We start from the raw sequence: 20311 nt of genomic DNA, 5'->3' as shown, positions 1-20311 counted from the left end.
ACTAGGAAGTCAGCATCAAGCAGCCTTAGGTTCCCTACCTCCATACCCTATTCTCCTCCTCAGTGGTGCACACCTATATAGTCCCTGCTACATGGGAGGCCAGAGCACGAGGATCACTTGACCCCAGGTCATGGCAGCAGTGAGCCCTCCAGCCTGGGAGACAGAGTGAGAGCCTGTCTCAAAAAATAAATTAATTAATTAAAAAACACAGAAAGTTCTGTGGAGGCTATATGCAAATTCTATGTCATTTTATATCAGAGACATGAGCACCTATAGATAATATTGGTCCAAGGGAAGTCCTGGAACCAACTCCCTGCAAGGGAGTAGATGACTACATAAACTCTGCCAAAATCCCTGGCTGATAGATTAAATATTCCCCCAAGTGGCCCAGAGGAGGGGAAAAAGCAGGGATCAGAGAGGAATTGGCTCCTGCAAAGTGGACACACACAGGGCTTGCTCTGTGGGTTTGCTATTTATTTTTGTTTTGTTTTTAACTGATGGTATAGCTCACGCACAGAAAGCCAACAGCTTACATATTTGAAGTATGTACAGACTTGAAATATCAGAGGATAAAGCATAAGACTAGTGGAAGAACTTAAAATTCCTTGCCTAAAATCAAGAAAGCCCAAGCAAAAGTGCCTCCATCTCTCCCCAACCCGTAGCCAACTACTGTTAAGGGTTCTTGGGGTGTCACTTTGCCAGCCAGAAACCTCTGTGGCCAGTGATGCCTTTGCCTGAGTTTTGCTCCACCCACTGAGCCTAGCAGACTGGCACCACTGACCTGGATCCCAGACCTGCCAAGGATGAGCCAGGCACAGAGCAGTGAAGGGTGTGTGAATGAGCATGGGGTCCAGCCACTGTGCATAGCTGGGCACACTGGCTGCAGTGGGGCAGGCACTCCAGGTGCCAGCATGGGCACTGGCTCCCCAAGAGGCTGCAGCTGGACCATAGCTGGCACTGGGGAACGTGTTGGTGCCCAGAAGCTTGGAGCCTTCCAGGAACCACAGAACCCCAAAAACGGAGTCACAGCCCTGGCACTGGGAGCCCCCAGGTCTGGGCTCCCCAAAGGACCATAGCTCTTTTCTCCTTTGCTTTGCCCACAACATGGCAAGCAAGGGGCATATTTCAGTCCTGTTTTTGTTACTGCTGTTTTTGCCCTGCCATTTGGCAGGTCCCAAGTTCTTGTCCTCCATCCAGGAAGAATGAGGTACACAGACAAGTGGAGGGTGAGCAAGACAAAGAGGAGCTTTACTGAGCAAGAGAACAGCTCAAAATAGACCCTCAATGGGTAGCTCCTCTCTGAAGCCAGGGTGTCCCAAGGAGTGTTCAACTCTTAGCAGAGAGGGGAGCTTCTCTCTGTTAGGCAGGTCCTTCTAACGAGTTTTCAGCTCTTAGCAGAGAGGGTAGCTCCTCTCTGCAGCTGGTCATCCCATCATCTCTCCCTCCTCTTCTCGAGTCTGACTGAGACTGGGCCTTTTATGGGCCTCAGAGGGGAGAAGTGCTTGCAGATTGGTCCATGGGTGGCCATGGGTGGGCTGAAAAAGGCACCACAAGTTCCCTCTCTGTTCTACAGGACTGGCAGCCCAGCCCCCAGGCTTCAGGCTCTCCTTTGTTTGAAGGTGGGGCTTCACCAGGAACCCCAACCCCTTCTGTCCAGGAGCCTGAGTCTGCCTCCTGCCACCCTTCCTGGTGCCCAAGCTGTTTGTGCCAAGGGGCTCCCGCAGGCCAGCACCGAGCTGCCCTCAGCACACCCCTCAGCCTCCCTCCCATGTTCATTGGTGCCCAAAGTCTGGAGGGTACCAAGGTAGCAGGAGGCTGATGTGTCAGCGCTGCCCTGAGTGTGCACGCACAAAATCAGTCAGGGTGGGAAAGCGCAGGGGTTCAGCTTCGACTTTGCTCCCTTATCGGAGCAGGAGCTGACAGGCGGGAGAGGCCAGTCAGCAGGATTAGACACCTCTGAGCCCGCAGGGAGAAGGGGGGCCTTTCCAGGTCCCCAAGAGTGCAGATATGCCTGGGTCTGCAGTCACAACTTGGGCAGCTGCAGCTGCGGGGCTCCTGCCTGCTCCTGGCCCCCACTTGCTCTATGAAGCAGGGCACTGCCCCAGGCCCAGCGCCACCTTGGAGTCCCCCTCTGCCTGCCCCTCTGTGCCCAACTGCACTGTTCCCCCACCGGGGGATAACTCGCCCGGCCCATGGCGGAGACCCCCAGGGCGGCAGGCAAGGTGCAGGTGGCCCGGCAGCCCTAGCCAACCCCCGCACAAACGAACCCCATGTTCCCATGGCCAGCCCTGCGAGTCCTGACTATGCCGTTGGCCAGGTGCTCATGGAACCCCGGGACACAGCCAGGAGTGAGGTTGAGGCTGTGGTGGAGGCTCCAGACCTGGGAGGGGGTCCTGCCTGGCCGTGCAAGGGCGGAGGTAGAGCAGTACCTTCGTCGGAGATGCGGGGTACAGGGGACCCACTGCCACCTCTGCTGCTCCCACAGTTGCTCCTGCCACCACTACTCGAGCCTCCGTGCTGTGGTCAGCGTAGAGATAGCAGCAGCCACTCCAGATGGCCTCCTGCTGCCATCACTACCAAATTACACAAACATGAGGGAAACTTACATGAAGCCATGCATAAAAAAAGAAGTGATAGGAAACCAAAAGAACAGGGCACAGCAATCGCTTGCTGTATTCACAGGAAAGATAGTTTGCAGTTTGTTTCCGGGCAAGTTAACTTTTTACTAGAACAAAAAAATTAACAATTTTCAGAAGAATAAAAAAGAATTTAGAGTTGCTACATTTCTCTGAAAACATATCCAGTTTTCAATCATGTAAACAAACAGCCCTATGAGACCTATAATCAAAAAGAAAGAGAGGAAAAAAAAAAAGGCAAAATCAATAAAAAGTGACTTTGAGTTGACCTAGATGTTGAATTTAGCAGTTGGAGACTTCTAAGCTATATATACACATTATTCTTCCAAGAATTAAAGATAAATATGATACCAATGAATAAATAGGAATCTCAATAAACAAGACTGAAATTTTATAGCTGAAAATTTTAACAAATTTTTGAAATGTATTAGATGGGCTGAGTGATAGATTAAAAATGAAAGAAGGATGCATATAAAAGCTAATTGAAATTACAAAATTTGGAGAAGACAGAAAAAAGACACTAAAGAAAAAATAAACAGAGCCTTAGGATCTATGAAACAATAGCAAATGATGTGAATCACTAGAATTCCATAGAAAAAGAAGAAAAAAATTGAAGAAATAATTTAATAGAAAATGCTAATAGGTCAAAGAAGCCCAACAAATCCAAAGTGAATAAATACAAAATCTTCTTAAATCATAATCAAACTGCTGAATGCCAAAAATAAAGAGAAAATCTTGGAATCGGGGTAAAACAACCCATCCAATTAGAAAAACAATGATAGATTAATGGCCCTAAATACAACCATATTACTAATTACATGGACTGTGAGTGAACTAACACTCTTACCAAAAGGGAAAGATTAGCAGGCTGAATTTAAAAAAGAAAAATCAACTCTATACTGTCTAAAAGAGATGCATTCCAGTAGGGAGATTATAGTTAACAATAATTTATTGTATATTTCAAAATGGCTAGAAGAATTATGTTCCCAAAACAAAGAAAGATAAATGTTTGAGGTAATGAATATTTCCAATTATCCTGATTTGATCATTATACATTGCATACATGTAGCAAAATATTACATGTACTCCCAAAATATATACAACTATTATATATCAATAAAAACACAAAAAAGAGATGTACTCTAAATTATAAGAAATAGGTTAAAATGATTTTTAAAAGATATAGCATGTAAGAATAAGCATAAGAAAAGCAGAATAGCCCTATTATTATCAGACCCAAAAGACTTCAATAACAAGTGTTATTAGAGGCAAGAAAGTACACTTTATAATGGCATTATATATCATTTCTATACTTACATACACATATATCAGGAAGATATATCAATGAAAAACATGTACATATGTAATAACTGAGCTTCAAAATATAAGAAACAAAGCTTACATAAATAAAGGTAGAAATAGACAAATCCACAATCATAGCTGATTTTAACACCCAATTCCCAGTAACTGATAAGAACAAGTAAACCAAAAAATCAAGGAAAATATAGAAAATCTGAATGACATTATCAACTATCTTAATCTAATTGATGTTTAGAGAACATTATATTTAACAGCTGCAGAAAATCTCTTCTTTACATGTGCACATGGAATGTTCACCCAAAAAGACCATATACAGAGCTAATAAAGAAGTTCCAATTTATTTGAAAACATTGAAATTTTACAGTATGTTCTCTAGTTATGATGTAATTAAACTAGAAATTAACAATAAAATATCAACAAACCTCAAATATATGAAAATCAAACAATTTACTTTGAAACAAACCACAGATCAAAGAAATAATTACATCGAAAACTAGAAAATATTTTTCAACCGAATGGTCATGAACATTTGTCAGATGCTGCTAAAGCAATGCTTAGAGGAAAATGTATAGCACTAAATGCTTCTATTAGAAAAGGGGAAAGATCTCAAATCAATCATCTAAGCTCCCACCTTAGGAAACTAGGCTAAAAGAAGGGGTTAAGCAAATTAAACCCGAAGTAAATAGAAGGAAGAAAAGAATAAGATTAGGGAAGAAATCAATAAAATTTAAAAAACAGATGAACAATGAGGAAAAGTAACATAATCAAAAGCTGACTCTATGAAAAGATTAATAAAATTGGTAAACCTCTAGTTAGAAGTTAGACTGATCAAGAAAAGGGGCATAAATTTTCAATATCAATAATAAAAGACATCCAGGCATGGTGGCATGTGCCTATAATTCCAGTTACTCCAGGGGCTAAGGCAGAAGTATCTCTTGAGCCTAGGAATTCAAGACCAGCCTGTGCAACATAGTGAGACCTCCATCTTTAAAAAAGAAAAAATAAATAAAAATAAAAAACAAGACAAAATAGACAAAAGACCAAAGAAGATACATAGATGGCAAATAAACACATGAAAAGATGCTAACCGTCGTCAGTTGTGAGGGAATTACAAATTGAAACCACTGTGAGATAACCCTACACACATTAGAATGGCTAAAATATGTTTGTTTTACTTTATTAATTTCGGCTCTTTATTATTACTTCTGCATTTGGGGGTTTACTCTGCTGTTCTCTTCCTGACTTTTGAGATGGGTGCTTGGATCATTGAATTTCAGCTTTAATGTATCCCTATGTAAGCTAATATATAACCTAGAAAAGTAGAAAATTGATGACCTTTTGCATCCTAGTTTTTTAATATACTTAAAGTCCTAGGGCTAATTATGGGATAACGAGTAATAGACCAAAAATATAAAAGCCAGGTCTCTTGATTCTTATTTAAGTACTTCTTCTATTTTATAAACTTGATAACAATGGCCTCATCTTATAAACTTGGCAACAAAGGCTTCTCATGATTTTGTGATGATGATGATGATGATAGCTTTTACTGACTGCCTTCTATGTGCTATTGATAGCATGTGTCTATAGCTATTGATAACATGGTTGGCATTCAAATCTAAATCAAACCTTAGTCTCTACATTTTTCTATGTATAGCCTAGGTGTATGGTAAACTATACCATCTAGGTTTGTATAAGTACACTCTGTGATGTTTGCATAAGGACAGAATTGCCTAATGCCACATTTTTTCTTCTTTTTTTTTTTGGAGACAGTCTCACTCTGTCACCCAGGCTGGAGTTCAGTGGTATGATCTCAGCTGACTACAACCTGTGCCTCCAGGTTTGAGTGAATCTCCTGCCTCAGCCTCCCGAGTAGTTGGGATTACACGCACCCACCACCACCCTCCGCTAATTTTTGTAGTTTTAGTAGAGATGGGGTTTCGTACCTATTGCTTCATATGTGCTAGCACAGAGGAATCAGCGAAAAAGTAATCAACTTCTTAGTTATTGAATTGCGAAAGCCAGAGTTAAGGTCTGAAATAATAATTTAAAAATTTGTTTGAACTTCTCCACCGCTCACGGCCAAATGCCACATTTCTAAGAAGGTATCCCCACCGTTAAGGCATGCATGAGTTTTCAGAGGTAAAGGCACAGAGCTCATTGAAAGGGTTAAGCAAGCGAAAGGGGTCAAGGAGGAGGCTTCAGATAAAAGGGCCAATGAAGTTAGAGATAACAGAGGAAATGGTAAATTTAGAGAGACTCTAAGGGGAGAGGAAAATAATTAAGGTAAACGAGGGAATTCCAAGATGGCCAGTGGGTAATACATGTTTATAGGTCATGAAAGAAGTACAAAATCAGAAACTGTGTTTACCAAGCCCCCTAGGGTGCTGTGATACAAACTAAAGTTTGAAAACCACTGAGCTGTAGAATTGGTGCAATGTGGAGAAGAGATACAAATGTACAGAACCAAGGATAGTACTGCTAACACATGGTGGATCTTAATTTTGTCTGTCACCTCTATCCCTTCATTCCTACCTTCACTCTGTTCTTCCTCAGCAAAACTTCCTCTAGCCTTTCTTCTTGTTTCTCAGCAATTCTCTTCCTTCTTTCTTCCCCATTCCATCACAAAGAAACACTCCAACATACTTAACTCTCCTAGGCCAATTATTGATAATGTGGTCCACATGGTGATAAAAGAACCAATTAGTCCAAATGCATTTTCCTTTCACAGAACAAAAAAAGAGCTAACTGGCTATTTAAAGTCATGTAGAAACCTCCACACACAAAGCCCAATTATTTGGCTGAATTTTTCACTTTCCAATTGCTTCTGTTGGTGCTATGTAGACAAAACCTAAACTAATTACTCTGTAGGTTTCTGGCTCTAACAGTACCAACAGAATGTGGAAGTCATAGATTGAAGATGCAGCCAAATGGGGTTCCTGGGAAAGGAAATAAGCAATGGTTTTTCCCTAAATGTGGGTCCATATTTATTTCTAGTAAAAGCACATAATGAAAATTGCTATGTATACTTGCTGACAAACACATTGAAATGAACAGAGCATCATTACTTGGCACAATACAGTTTTTACTCCATAGCTCTTGTTTGTATAACATTTTCATCATTTACCAGAACTTTGTTTTTCTAATCACTAGATTGATAGAAGTAAATATGGAGTATCAGGAAGAAAGAAAAAGCTTGAAAACAACCAAGTGCCATGCTTTTATCAATCCCATTGCTTAATTGATAATCAGTGCATTTCCATTCAGTTTTAAACCAATTATTGTGATTTAGCTGTACAAAAGAAAACTCTCCTTGTAAGCTATTTGAAGTACTAGAAATAACTTAAAATGCCATAATTGACATAGATTTGTATTAGGCAGATTATGCACAATCAAGTATCAATTCTATTTGGGCAATTGTCAAGAAGCCTTAAAAATATTGTCAGGAGAGTTTGTACTGTGATATATGGAATCGTTTTAACCCTTTTAATATCTTCCTGGTTTAAAATGTTTTTAGCACTGAGGGACTTATCAATCTTTATCTCATTTCTTCTAGGTCTATTTTTCAACGGCCCCCTGGTGTGCTGGCTTCCCTTCATGAAGGGTCAGCCTGTATTTCCTGTACTATTCTCCACATCAGACAAAGAGGATATAAACAGTCTCAGAATCCCAGCACTGATTGCTGGGCTCCTGTGGCTCTCCTGAATTAAAATCCTCATGGCTTTGAGGAAATAGGTGAGGGCTTCTTTCTAAATTGGGAACCATATTTAGGAACTCAGGCGTGGTCCTCTGATTAATTTTCTTTTTTTTTCTCTTTCTTTCTTCTTTTATTGTTATTATTATTACTATTGTACATTTTATAAAGATGTGCAAAGTATCAAGTATTGTTGAGTAAATCTCCACCCAAAAATTCAACCATGTAAAATGCGAGGTTATTGCCAGGTTGGTGAAATGATCTGAGCTGGCCAAATTGTAACCAGGCAGCTGGGAGTTCCAGAGCCAGGGAGACAATTGCCAGTTACACTGTATCTGAAATTTACATTACTGTGGCATTTTTGAATATTTTTACATATATTACATCAGTTAATTTTGACAAAAACCTTATGAGGGAGATATGTCTGTTACTCCCATTTGACAGATGAGAATGTTGCCATTCAACGAGATCAGATACTTTGCATAAGGAAACAGATCATTGTCATTCTCATCTCTAGGCCAGATGTGACTCACTCAAGAGCCCTAGCTTTCATCCACCATTCTGTAATTTCCTGTCTTTGTCACTCTCCTTAAAGCTAAAAACCTTACCCAGAACCCCAGCTTAGTGTAAAGACAGACTTTCCCAATAACCACCAGAAGTTCCCAAAACTGCAGAACTCTGCCCCCCCAGTGTCAAGCTCTTTCTGCCTGGTAAGACCTTATAACCTCTTTCAGGAACCACCACTTTCATGTTGAGTGCCGTTTGAATCACACCAAGTGGTGCTAGCACTTATGATGTGGTCTTAACCAAGTAGCTTGGCCTCTCTTACCTCAGCTTCCTCTTCAGCAAAATGAATATAATAATAATAATGTACTTTCATCATGTGAATCACAGATAGCATAGATGTAAAGCCCCTGCCCTAGTACCCTAGGGACCTAGGTGCTCAATCAATGAATGGTACCATCCTTGTTTTTGCCAGTGCAGCTACCAGTTTCTCTATAGTTCTTTTTTCTTAAATTTTTTAAATTATTATACTTTAAGTTCTGGGGTACATTTGCCAAACGTGCAGGTTTGTTACATAGGCATACATGTGCCATGGTGGTTTGCTGCACCCATCAACCCATCATCTACATTAGGTATTTCTCCCAATGCTATCCCTCCCATTGCCCCCCACCCCCTGACAGGCCCTGGTGTATAATGTTCCCCTCCCTGTGTGCATGTGTTCTCATTGTTCAACTCACACTTATGAGTGAGAACATGCAGTGTGTGGTTTTCTGTTCCTGTGTTAGTTTGCTGAGAATGATGGTTTCCAGCTTCATTCATGTCCCTGCAAAAGACATGAACTCATTCTTTTTTATGGCTGCATAGTATTCCATGGTGTATATGTGCCACATTTTCTTTAATCAGTCTATCATTGATGGGCATTTGGGTTGTTTCGAAGTCTTTGTCATTGTGAATAGTGCTGCAATAAACATACATGTGCATGTGTCTTTACTGTAGAATGATTTATAATCCTTTGGGTATATACCCATAATGGGATTGCTGGGTCAAATGGTATTTCTGGTTCTAGATCCTTGAGGAATCACCACACCATCTTCCATAATAGTTGAACTAATTTACACTCCCACCAACAGTGTAAAAGTGTTCCTATTTCTCCACATCCTTGCCAACATGTGTTGTCTCCTGACTTTTTAATAATCACCATTCTAACTGGAGTGAGATGGTATGTCATTGTGGTTTTGGTTTGCATTTCTCTAATGACCAGTGATGATGAGCTTTTTTGTGTGTTTGTTGGCTGTATAAATGTCTTCTTTTGAGAAGTGTCTGTTCATATCCTTCACCCACTTTTTGATGGGGTTGTTTTATTCTTGTAAATTTGTTTAAGTTCCTTGTAGATTCTGGATATTAGCACTTTGTCGATGGCTAGATTGGAAAAGTTTTCTCCCATTCTGTAGGTTGCCTGTTCACTCCACTGACAGTTTCTTTTGCTGTGCGGAAGCTCTTTAGTTTAATTAGATCCCATTTGTCTATTTTGGCTTTTGTTGACGTAGCTTTTGGTGTTTTAGTCATGAAGTCTGCCCGTGCCTATGTCCTAAATGGTATTGCCTAGGTTTTCATCTAGAGTTTTTATAGTTTTAGGTCTTACATTTAAATCTTTAATCCATCTTGAGTTAATTTTTGTACGAGGTATAAGGAAGGGGTCCAGTTTCAGTTTTCTGCATATGGCTAGCCATTTTTCCCAGTGCCATTTATTAAATAGAGAATCCTATCCCCATTGCTTGTTTTTGTCAGGTTTGTCAAAGATCAGATGGTTGTAGATGTGTGGTGTTATTTCTTAGGCCTCTGTTCTGTTCTACTGGTCTATATATCTGTTTTGGTACCAGTACCATGCTGTTTTGGTTACTGTAGCCTTGTAGTATAGTTTGAAGGCAGGTAGGGTAATGCCTCCAGCTTTGTTCTTTTTACTTAGGATTGTCTTGGCTATGCAGACTCTTTTTAGGTTCCATATGAAATTTAAAGTAGTTTTTTCTAATTCTGTGAAGAAAGTCAATGGTAGCTTGATGGGAATAGCATTGAATCTATAAATTACTTTGGGCAGTATGGCCATTTTCACCATATTGATTCTTCCTATCCATGGGCATGGAATGTTTTTCCATTTGTTTGTTTCCTCTTTTCCTTCCTTGAGCAGTGGTTTGTAGTTCTCCTTGAAGAGGTCCTTCACATCCCTTGTAAGTTGTATTCCTAGGTATTTTACTCTCTTTGTAGCAATTGTGAATGGGAGTTCACTCATGATTTGGCTCTCTATTATTGGTGTATAGGAATTCTTGTGATTTTTGCACATTGAGTTTGTATGCTGAGACTTTGCCAAAGTTGCTTATCAGCTTAAGAAGTTTTGGGGCTGAGACAATGGGGTTTTCTAAATATACAATTTTGTCATCTGCAAACAGAGATAATTTGACTTCCTCTCTTCCTATTTGAATACCTTCATTTCTTTCTCTTGCTTGATTGCCCTGGCCAGAACTTCCAATACTATGTTGAATAGGAGTGGTGAGAGAGGGCATCCTCGTCTTGTGCCAGTTTTCAAAGGGAATGCTTCCAGTTTTTGCCCATTCAGTATGATATTAGCATGAGTTTGTCATAAATAGCTCTTATTATTTTGAGATATGTTTCATTAATACCTAGTTTATTAAGAGGTTTTAGCATGAAGGGGTGTTGAATTTTGTCAAAGGCCTTTTCTGCATCTATTGAGATAATCATGTAGTTTTTGTCATTGGTTCTGTTTATGTGATGAATTATTTTTTTTGATTTGCGTATGTTGAACCAGATTTGCATTCCAGGGATGAAGCCGACGTGATCGTGGTGGATAACTTTTTAATGTGCTGCTGCTGGATTCGATTTGCCAGTATTTTATTGAGAATTTTCGCATCGGTGTTCATCTGGGATAATGGCCTGAAATTATCATTTTTTGTTGTGTCTCTGCCAGGTTTTGGTATCAGGATGATGCTGGCCTCATAAAATGAGTTAGGGAGGAGTCCCTCTTTTTGTGTTGTTTGGTATAGTTTTAGTAGGAATGGTACGAGCTCTGCTTTGTACCTCTGGTAGAATTCAGCTGTGAATCTGTCTGGTCCTGAGCTTTTTTTAGTTGGGAGGCCATTAATTATTGCCTGAATTTTAGAACTTATTATTGGTCTATTCAGGGCTTTGACTTCTTCCTGGTTTAGACTTGGGAGGGTGTATGTGTCCAGGAATTTATCCATTTCTTCCAGATTTTCTAGTTTATTTGCATAGCGGTATTTATAGTATTCTCTGATGTTATGATAGTTTGTATTTCTGTGGAATCAGTGGTGATATTCACTTTATCATTTTTCATTGTGTCTATTTGATTATTCTTTCTTTTCTTCTTTATTAGTCTGGCTAGTGGTCTATCTATTTTGTTAATCTTTTCAGAAAACCAGCTCCTGGATTCATTGATTTTCTGAAGGGTTTTTCATGTCTCTATCTCCTTCAGTGCTGCCCTGGTCTTAGTTATTTCTCGTCTTACGCTAGCTTTTGAATTTATTTGCTCTTGCTTCTCTAGTTCTTTTAATTTTGATGTTAGGGTGTTGATTTTAGATCTTTCCCGCTTTCTGCTATGGGCATTTAGTGCTATAAATTTCCCTTTAAACACTGCTTTAGCTGTGTCCCAGAGATTCTGGTATGTTGTGTGTTTGTTCTCATTGGTTTCAAAGAACTTCTTTATTTATGCCTTCATTTTGTTATTTACCCCGTAGTCATTCAGGAGCAGGCTGTTCAGTTTCCTCATGTAGTTGTGCAGTTTTGAGTGAGTTTCTTAATCCTGAGTTCTAATTTGATTGCACTGTGGTCTGAGAAACTGTTTGTTATGATTTCTGTTATTTTGCTTTTGCTGAGGTGTGTTTTACTTCCAATTATGTGGTCAGTTTTAGAATAAGTGCAATGTGGTGCTGAGAAGAATGTATATTCTGTTGATTTGGGGTGGAGAGTACTACAGATGTCTATTAGGTCTGCTTGGTCCAGAGCTGAGTTCAAGTCCTAAATATCTTTGTTAATTTTCTGTTTCATTGATCTAATATTGACAGTGGGGTGTTAAAGTCTCCCACTTTTATTGTGTGGGAGTCTAAGTCTCTTTGTAGGTCTCTAAGAACTTGCTTTATGAATCTGGGTGCTCCTGTGTTGGGTGCATATATATTTAGGATAGTTAGCTCTTCTTGTTGCATTGATCACTTTACCATTATGTAATGCCCTTCTTTGCCTTTTTTGATCTTTGTTGGTTTAAAGTCTGTTTTATCAGAGACTAGGATTGCAACCCCTGCTTTTTTTGGCTTTCCATTTGCTTGGTAAATCTTTCTCCATCCCTTTATTTTGAGCGTATGTGTGTCTTTGCACGTGAGATGGGTCTCCTAAATACAGCACACTGATGGGCCTTGACTCTTTATTTAATTTGCCAGTCTGTGTCTTTTACTTGGAGCATTTAGCCCATTTACATTTAAGGTTAATATTGTTATGTGTGAATTTGATCCTGTCATTATGATGCTAGCTGGTTATTTTGCCCATTTGTTTATGCAGTTTCTTCATAGTGTCGATGGTCTTTACATTTTGGCATGTTTTTGTAGTGGCTGGTACTGGTTTTTCCTTTCCATATTTAGTGCTTCCTTCAGGAGCTCTTGTAAGGCAGCACTGGTGGTGACTGGATATGAAGTCCTCTATTGAAAATTCTTTTCTTCAAGAATGTTAAATATTGGCCCCACTCTCTTCTGGCTTGTAGGGTTTCTGCAGAGAGATCCACTGTTAGTCTGATAGGCTTCCCTTTGTGAGTAACTTGACCTTTCTCTCTGGCTGCTCTTAACATTTTTTCCTTCATTTCAACCTTGGTGAATCAGACTATTATGTGTCTTGGGGTTGCTTTTCTCAAGGATTATCTTTGTGGTGTTCTCCATATTTTCCTGAATTAGAATGTTGGCCTGTCTTGCTAGGTTGGGGAAGTTCTCCTGGATAATATCCTGAAGAGTGTTTTCCAACTTGGTTCCATTCTCCCTGTCACTTTAAGGTACACCAATCAAATGTAGGTTTGGTCTTTTCATGCAGTCCCATATTTCTTGGAGGCTTTGTTCATTCCCTTTCATTCTTTTTTCCCTAATCTTGTCTCCATGATTTATTTCATTAAGTTCATCTTCAATCTCTGATATCCTTTCTTCCACTTGTTTGATTCTGCTATTGATACTTGTGTATGCTTCACGAAGTTCTCGTGCTGTGTTTTTCAGCTCCATCAGGTCATTTATGTTTTTCTCTAAACTGGTTATTCTAGTTAGCAGTTCCTGTAATGTTATATGAAGGTTCTTATCTCCAGCATCCTCCCAGAGGGCCATCCGCCAGATGCAAGCTGGAGCTCTCCTGTATGAGGTGTCTGTCGACCCCTGCTGGGAGGTATCTCCCCGTCAGGGGGCACAGGGGTCAGGGACCCACTTGAGGAGGCAGTCTGTCCCTTAGCAGAGCTCCAGCGGTGTGCTGGGAGATCTGCTGCTCTCTTCAGAACCAGCAGGCAGGAACATTTAAGTCTGCTGAAGCTGTGCCCCAGTTGCCCCTTCCCCCAGGTGCTCTGTTGCAGGGAAATGGGAGTTTTATCTATAAGCCCCTGACTGGGGTTGCTGCATTTCTTTCAGAGATGCCCTGCCCAGAGAGGAGCAATCTAGAGAGGCAGTCTGGCTCCGGCGGCTTTGGGGAGCTGCAGTGAGCTCTGCCCAGTTCGAACTTCCCTCCACCCAGTTCAAACTTCCCATCTGCTTTATTTACACTGTGAGGGGAAAACTGCCTACTCAAGCCTCAGTAATGGTGGACGCCCCTCCCCCCACCAAGCTCGAGTGTCCCGGGTTGACTTCAGACTGCTCTGCTGGCAGTGAGAATTTCAGGCCAATGGATCTTAGCTTGCTGGACTCTGTGGGGTGGGATCTGCTGAGCTAGACCACTTGGTTCCCTGGCTTCAGCCTTCTTTCCAGGGGAGTGGATGGTTCTCTCACTGGCGTTCCAGGCACCACTGAGGTATGGAAAAAAAAAAAAAAAACACCTCCTGCAGCTAGCTCAGTGTCTCCCCAAATATCCGCCCAGTTTTGTGCTTGAAACCCAAGGCTCTGGTGGTGTAGGCACCTGAGGGAATCTCCTGGTCTGAGGGTTGTGAAGACCATGAGAAAAGTGTAGTATCTGGTTGCGAAGATCGTGGGAAAAGTATAGTAACACCTGGGAAAAGTGTAGTATCAGCATTGGCCTGAAATTCTCGCTGCCAGCACAGCAGTCTGAAGTCAACCCAGGACACTCAAGCTTGATGGGGGGAGGGGCATCCACCATTACTGAGGCTTGAGTAGGTGGTTTTCCCCTCACGGTGTAAATAAAAAGTGCACCATCCCTCACGGCATGGTCCCTCATGGCTTCCCTTCGCTAGGGGAGGGAGTTCCTCAACCCCTTTAGCTCCCCCATGTGAGGCGAAGACCCACCCTGCTTCTGCTCACCATCCATGGGCTGCACCCACTGTCTAACCAGTCCCTATGAGACGAACTGGGTACCTCAGCTGGAAATGTAGAAATCACTCGCCTTCTCCTTTGGTCTCACCGGGGGCTGCACACGGGAGCTGTTCCTATTCAGCCATCTTGCCCAGGAATCCCTCTCTATAGTTCTGATGTGCTCAGAAAATCTTCAGATTCCAAGATGCCTTTCTCCAAGCTCAGAGAAAGAAGATAGACTCAGAGCTTCGCTCTGATAATTCGAGGGAGAGAATATTGGATTATAAGTCAGGGGTCCTGGGATCCAATCAAAGTTCAATACCTAGCTATATCCCCAGGTTGAGCCACGTTTTCCTCGCTTGTGTTGTAAGAGATTTGGAACAGAATTTCTCTAAAATCTCCTAGAGTTCTCATAGTTTGTGATTCTAAGACTCCAGTCCCTCTAGGAAAGACAGAAAAGAGGCTTGGGAAAAGAGAGAGGGGGAGGGAAGTGATAGAGAGGGTACACATACTAAGCATTCACTTACTAGACTAATTCCCCAAAGAAAGGCCTGAGTCCTTAAAGCAAAGCAGTCTGGTGTATGAGAAAGAGGCTCCAAAGTCAGACAAGCCCAGGTCTAAATCCTATTTATACCCAAATTTGCTTTGTTGTCTTGGTCAGGCTGTCTGGGATCTATAATCCATGTTGACTAGAGATATCAGTGCATACGTCATAAGGCTGTGGTGAGAATTGCATGGGAAACTCACACACAGTGCTTCTCAGATGGCCCACTACTGCATGAAAAACACATAATTCCCTTCCATTCCTTCACTCCTAGTCATAAAAGGTGAGACAGTACAACGAGAAAGAACATCTGTGATATTGTGATATAATAAGATTTTTTTTGGTCTTAATCCTTGGCTCCTGGCCAAAGACCCTAGAACTCTCGTAATTTCCTAAGTGATAGGAGCCATAGGAGCATCTTTTGTTGTAATATTTGATCTTTGCTCCCAGTTCCAATAGCTCAGACCAATAAAGGTGAAAGGAACATCTTTTGTTATTGTTAACAGGCCCCTTTCAACCACACAGAGTTTATGTTTTACTAAGGTGGCTTTGGAGTAACCCCTGAGGATGGGGAGCTGGTTGCCAGGAAGACCAGCCAAGTAATTAAAGGGTTGAAACTTTCATCCCCAAGCCCTGACCTTTTGGGAGGAAGAGGGACTGCAGGTTGAGTTAATCACCAATGGCCAGTAATTTAATCAGTCATGCATACATAAGGAAGCCTCTATAAAAACCCTAACTGAAGAGGTTAGAGAATTTCCAGGTTCCTGAACATATCCAGGTGCTGGTATGCATATAGGATATAGAGTTTAAAAACCCCATCTACCCCTGTAACTTGCCTTATGCATCTGTTCTATTTGGTTGTTCCTAAGTTGTACCTTTTATAATAAACCAGTAAAGAGTATGCACTTCCCTGAGTTCTGTGAGATATTGAGCAAATTGAGGAGAGGGTTGTGCGAAGCCCTGATTTGTAGCCAAGCTGGAGAGAAGTGCACATAACTTAGGAATCACTACTTGTGAATGACATCTAAAGTGGGGGACAGTCTTGTGGCAGCCAAACATTAGCAGTCGAAGGTATCTGAATCACACGGCATCAAAGTACGTTAGCGATGGTGAATCTATACAGATCTGCAGCAACCTCAATTCTTGCCTCCTCAGAAGAAAGAATTCAACCAGGGAGGCATAAGACAGAAGGAGATACCGAGGCAAGTTTTAGAACAGGAATGAAAGTGTATTCAACACTTTAGAGACCAAGGCAAGTTTTAGAACAGGAATGAAAGTGTATTCAAAAGCTTTAGAGCCAGAACAAAAGGAAAGTAGGGCCAAGCAGGTGACTTGAAAGACCACTGCACAGTTTTAACCTTTGACTTACAGTTTTATATATGGGTGTACTTCCGGGGTCTTGTGTTCCTTCTTCCCTGATTCTTCCCTTGGGGTGGGCTGTCTTCACACACGGTGGCCTGCTAGCACTTGGAAGGGTGGCATGCACAGTGTATTTACTGGAGGTGTATGCTAGCTCACTTGAGACGTTCATCCCTTACCAGTCAAATGTCCCTAGGAGGTCATATACCAGTTAATCTCCACCGTTTTGACTCTTAGTATGCATGCTTGAGCCTACTCGTCCAACTCCTGAGATCTTCTCAGGAAGCTGCTGATCACCAGTTTCAGGTTTTTACTATCTTTGGGAGATGACCATTCCCTGGAGCCGGCTGTGACCAATTATTCTTTTAGAGTGACAGTTAACCACCTGACCATCACCTGATGGATACCTGACATTTCTGGTGGTGGGAGGGGCCTTTCCTATCCTGCTGATATCTGACCACCTACCTACCATGACAGGACGGAGCATTTAATCCATGGAGTCTGTGGTAGCTCAAGGTAGTATCATAACTGAATTGTAGGATACCAAGTTGTTTTCTAGAGAGTTAGAGAATTAATGTGAGTGAAAAGACTGCACGTTTGGTGTCAGAAGTGTTGTGAATGTAGAAAAAATAAGGTTTTTCCTTTTTGTAGCAGCCAGTAACCAAAGTTGGAACAGTTTCAGCAACAAAATACATGATAAGAATTTTGGGCTAAGCATGGTAGCTCACACCTATAATGCTAACACTTTGGGAGTTTGAGACAGGAGGATCACTTGAGGCCAGAAATTCAATAGCAGCCTGGGCAACATAGTGAGATACAGTCTCTATAAATATTAAAAAAAAAAAAAAAAAAAAAAACTTAGCTGGCGGGAGGCTGAGGCAGGAGAATCGCTTGAACCAGGGAAGTGGAGGTTGCAGTGAGCCAAGATTGCACCACTGTATTCCAGCCTGGGTGACAGAGTGAAACGCCATCTCGAAAATAAAAAAACAAAAATTAAAAAAAAAAAAACTTAGCTGGATGCCTGTAGTCCTAGTGACTTGGGAGGCTAAGTTGGGAGGGTTGCTTGAGCCTAGAAGTTTGAGACTGCAATGAGCTACCATCAAACAACTGCACTCCAGCCTGAGCAGCAGAGCAAGCCCCTGTCTTTAAAATTATTTTAAAAATGAAAAAGTTGGATCATAACTCACAGAACAGAATAAACACCTCTAACTCTGTACCAATAAAAATAAATAATTTAACATATAAACAAATTAAGAAGGGGTTGTTCTTTACAGAGCACTCCAGTTAATAATTTGTGATCTCTCTCCCTGAGTCTCTTTAAACAACAAAATAAAATAATGTGTCATCACTATCATGGACATGATCTATCAGTTTTAGCAACATTTGAAGAGATGCCCAAATTAGCAAAATTTATAAAGGGAAAAAATGATGACTTTATAGTGGATGATATGGTTTGGCTGTGTCTCCACCCGAATCTCATCTTGAATTGTAATCCCCATCACCCCCACGTGTCGTAGGAGTGACCCAGTAGGTCACTGAATCATGGGAGCATGAGATCTGATGGTTTTAGAAGCATCTGGCAGTTCCCCTGCCGAAACTCACTCTGTCCTACTGCCTTGTGAAGAAGGTACTTGCTTTTCCTTTGCTTTCTGCCATGATTGTTAAGTTTCCTGAGGCCTCCGCAGCAATGCGGAACTGTGAGTCAATTAAACTTTTCTTTATAAATTACCCAGTCTCCAGTCAGTATTTCTTCACAGCAGTGTGAGAATGGACTAATGAAGTGAAGAAACCCAGCAGACACCAACTTAACCAAACAATCTAGGATAAAATCATCAGATCATCAGAATTAAGAATTAAGACATCATGCGTTTTTGTTTTTGTTTTTGTTTTTTTTTTTTTTTTTTTGCGATGGAGTTTCACTCTCATTGCCCAGGCTGGAGTGCAGTGGCCCAGTCTCGGCTCACTGCAACCTTCGGCTCACTGCTACCTCCACTTCCCGGGTTCAAGCGATTGTCCTGTCTCCTTCTGAGTAGCTGAGATTACAGGTGCCCATCACCACACCTGGCTAATTTTTGTACTTTTTAGTAGAGACAGGTTTCACCATGTTAACCAGGCTGGTCTTGAACTCCTGATCTCAGGTGATCCACCCTCCTTGGCCTCCCAATGTGCTGGAATTACAGGCATGAGCCACCATGCCTGGCCAAGACATCATGTCTTAATCAATGCCAAATCAAGAGACATTCTACAAAATCAATGACCAGTACTCTTCAAAAGTGTCCAGGTTACAAAAACCAAGGAAAGACTGAGACACTATAACCCACTGGAAAAAATCAAGGAGACGTGACTACAAAATGTGGGGTCCTGGATTGGATCCTGGGACAGAAAAAAAGGATATTAGATGAAAAACTGGGGAAATCTAAATGAAATCTGTAGTTTACTTAATAGTATTTTACTATACCAATATTAATTTCCTAGTTTGATCGTTGTACTCTGGTTATATAAGACGTTAATATTAGGGCAAGCTGGGTGAAAGGTGTATGGGAAATCTGTACTATTTCTGTAACTTTGAAAAGCTTGAAATTCTTTCAAAATTATATTTAAAAGTGAGACAGTGTATGGCAGATGCACCTGACACCAATAACCTAACTTATGCATACCCTGAAGAGTGATCCTATGGTCTAAGAAGAATGTGTGTTCAAAGTTCTGTGCTAAGAAATCCAGGAGTGGCCAACCCAGAGATTCACTCCTTATCTATGAAGGATGTTTAAATTCCTAGCCCTTAGAACACAGGTCATACAGGGGATTGAGGCCCTTTGTTTTGGGTTAAATGGAGGTTTCTAGGTAGAGGGTACTAAGTAAAAAATGCCATGTCAACTGCATGCATTTTACAAATAGTAGAGGTTCTCCTGTTCAGCCCACCTCCACTGGACCACCCCTGTATGTAAGTACCCCCCAGTAAACCCTATGTCTCATTCACTATCTCTGGGTCTCTTCTTCAGCCTCTTAGACACAGAATCATCCCTATTGTAGTCAGTGTAAGGGTCTGGCATGACAAACAGCAATGATCTTTGTCAGTACTACCCAAAGTATGTGAGACCAAACATTTAGAAATTGTTTTAGCAGTAGTTTTATGTCTATTGGACTTTAAAAATTTTTTTATTGGGACTGGGGCTTCTGGGGTTTTTTTTGTTTTTTTTTTTTTTCGTTTTTTGTTTTTAGTTTTCTGAAACAGGACCTCACTCATGCCCAGGCTGGAGTGCAGTGGCACGATCACTGCTCACTGTAGCCTTGACCTCCCCAGGGTCAAGTGATCTTCCCACCTCAGCCTCCTCCTAAGTAGCTATAGGCGTGTGCCATCATACCCAGCTAATTTTTGTATTTTTTGTAGAGATGGAGTTTTGCCTGTTTCCTAGGCTGGTCTTGAACTCCTGAGCTCAAGCTATCTGCTTGCTTCAGCCTCCCAAAGTGCTGGGATTACAGGCATGAGCCACCGTGCCTGGCAACTGGGGCTTCCTGAAAAAGTAAAAAATAATAACAAATAAGAAAGTAGTTAGAAGGGCACTGCTGTGTCATTGTCCCTGAGAAGACTGTCCTTTATTTCACTGACTTTGTGGGAATGGTCATGCCCTCTCTCTACTTACCTATTTGTAACCAACACCAAAAGTGTACCAAATATATTACTCAGCATCCAAGGGACAAAAGATGACTAGAACCCAAGAAATGCATCCAAGGGACAAAAGATGACTAGAAT

The sequence above is a fragment of the Macaca fascicularis genome, chromosome 3, assembly GCF_037993035.2.
Source record: "Macaca fascicularis isolate 582-1 chromosome 3, T2T-MFA8v1.1".
In the NCBI taxonomy this organism is placed as follows: Eukaryota; Metazoa; Chordata; class Mammalia; order Primates; family Cercopithecidae; genus Macaca; species Macaca fascicularis.
Note: the sequence above shows the minus strand (reverse complement) of the source record.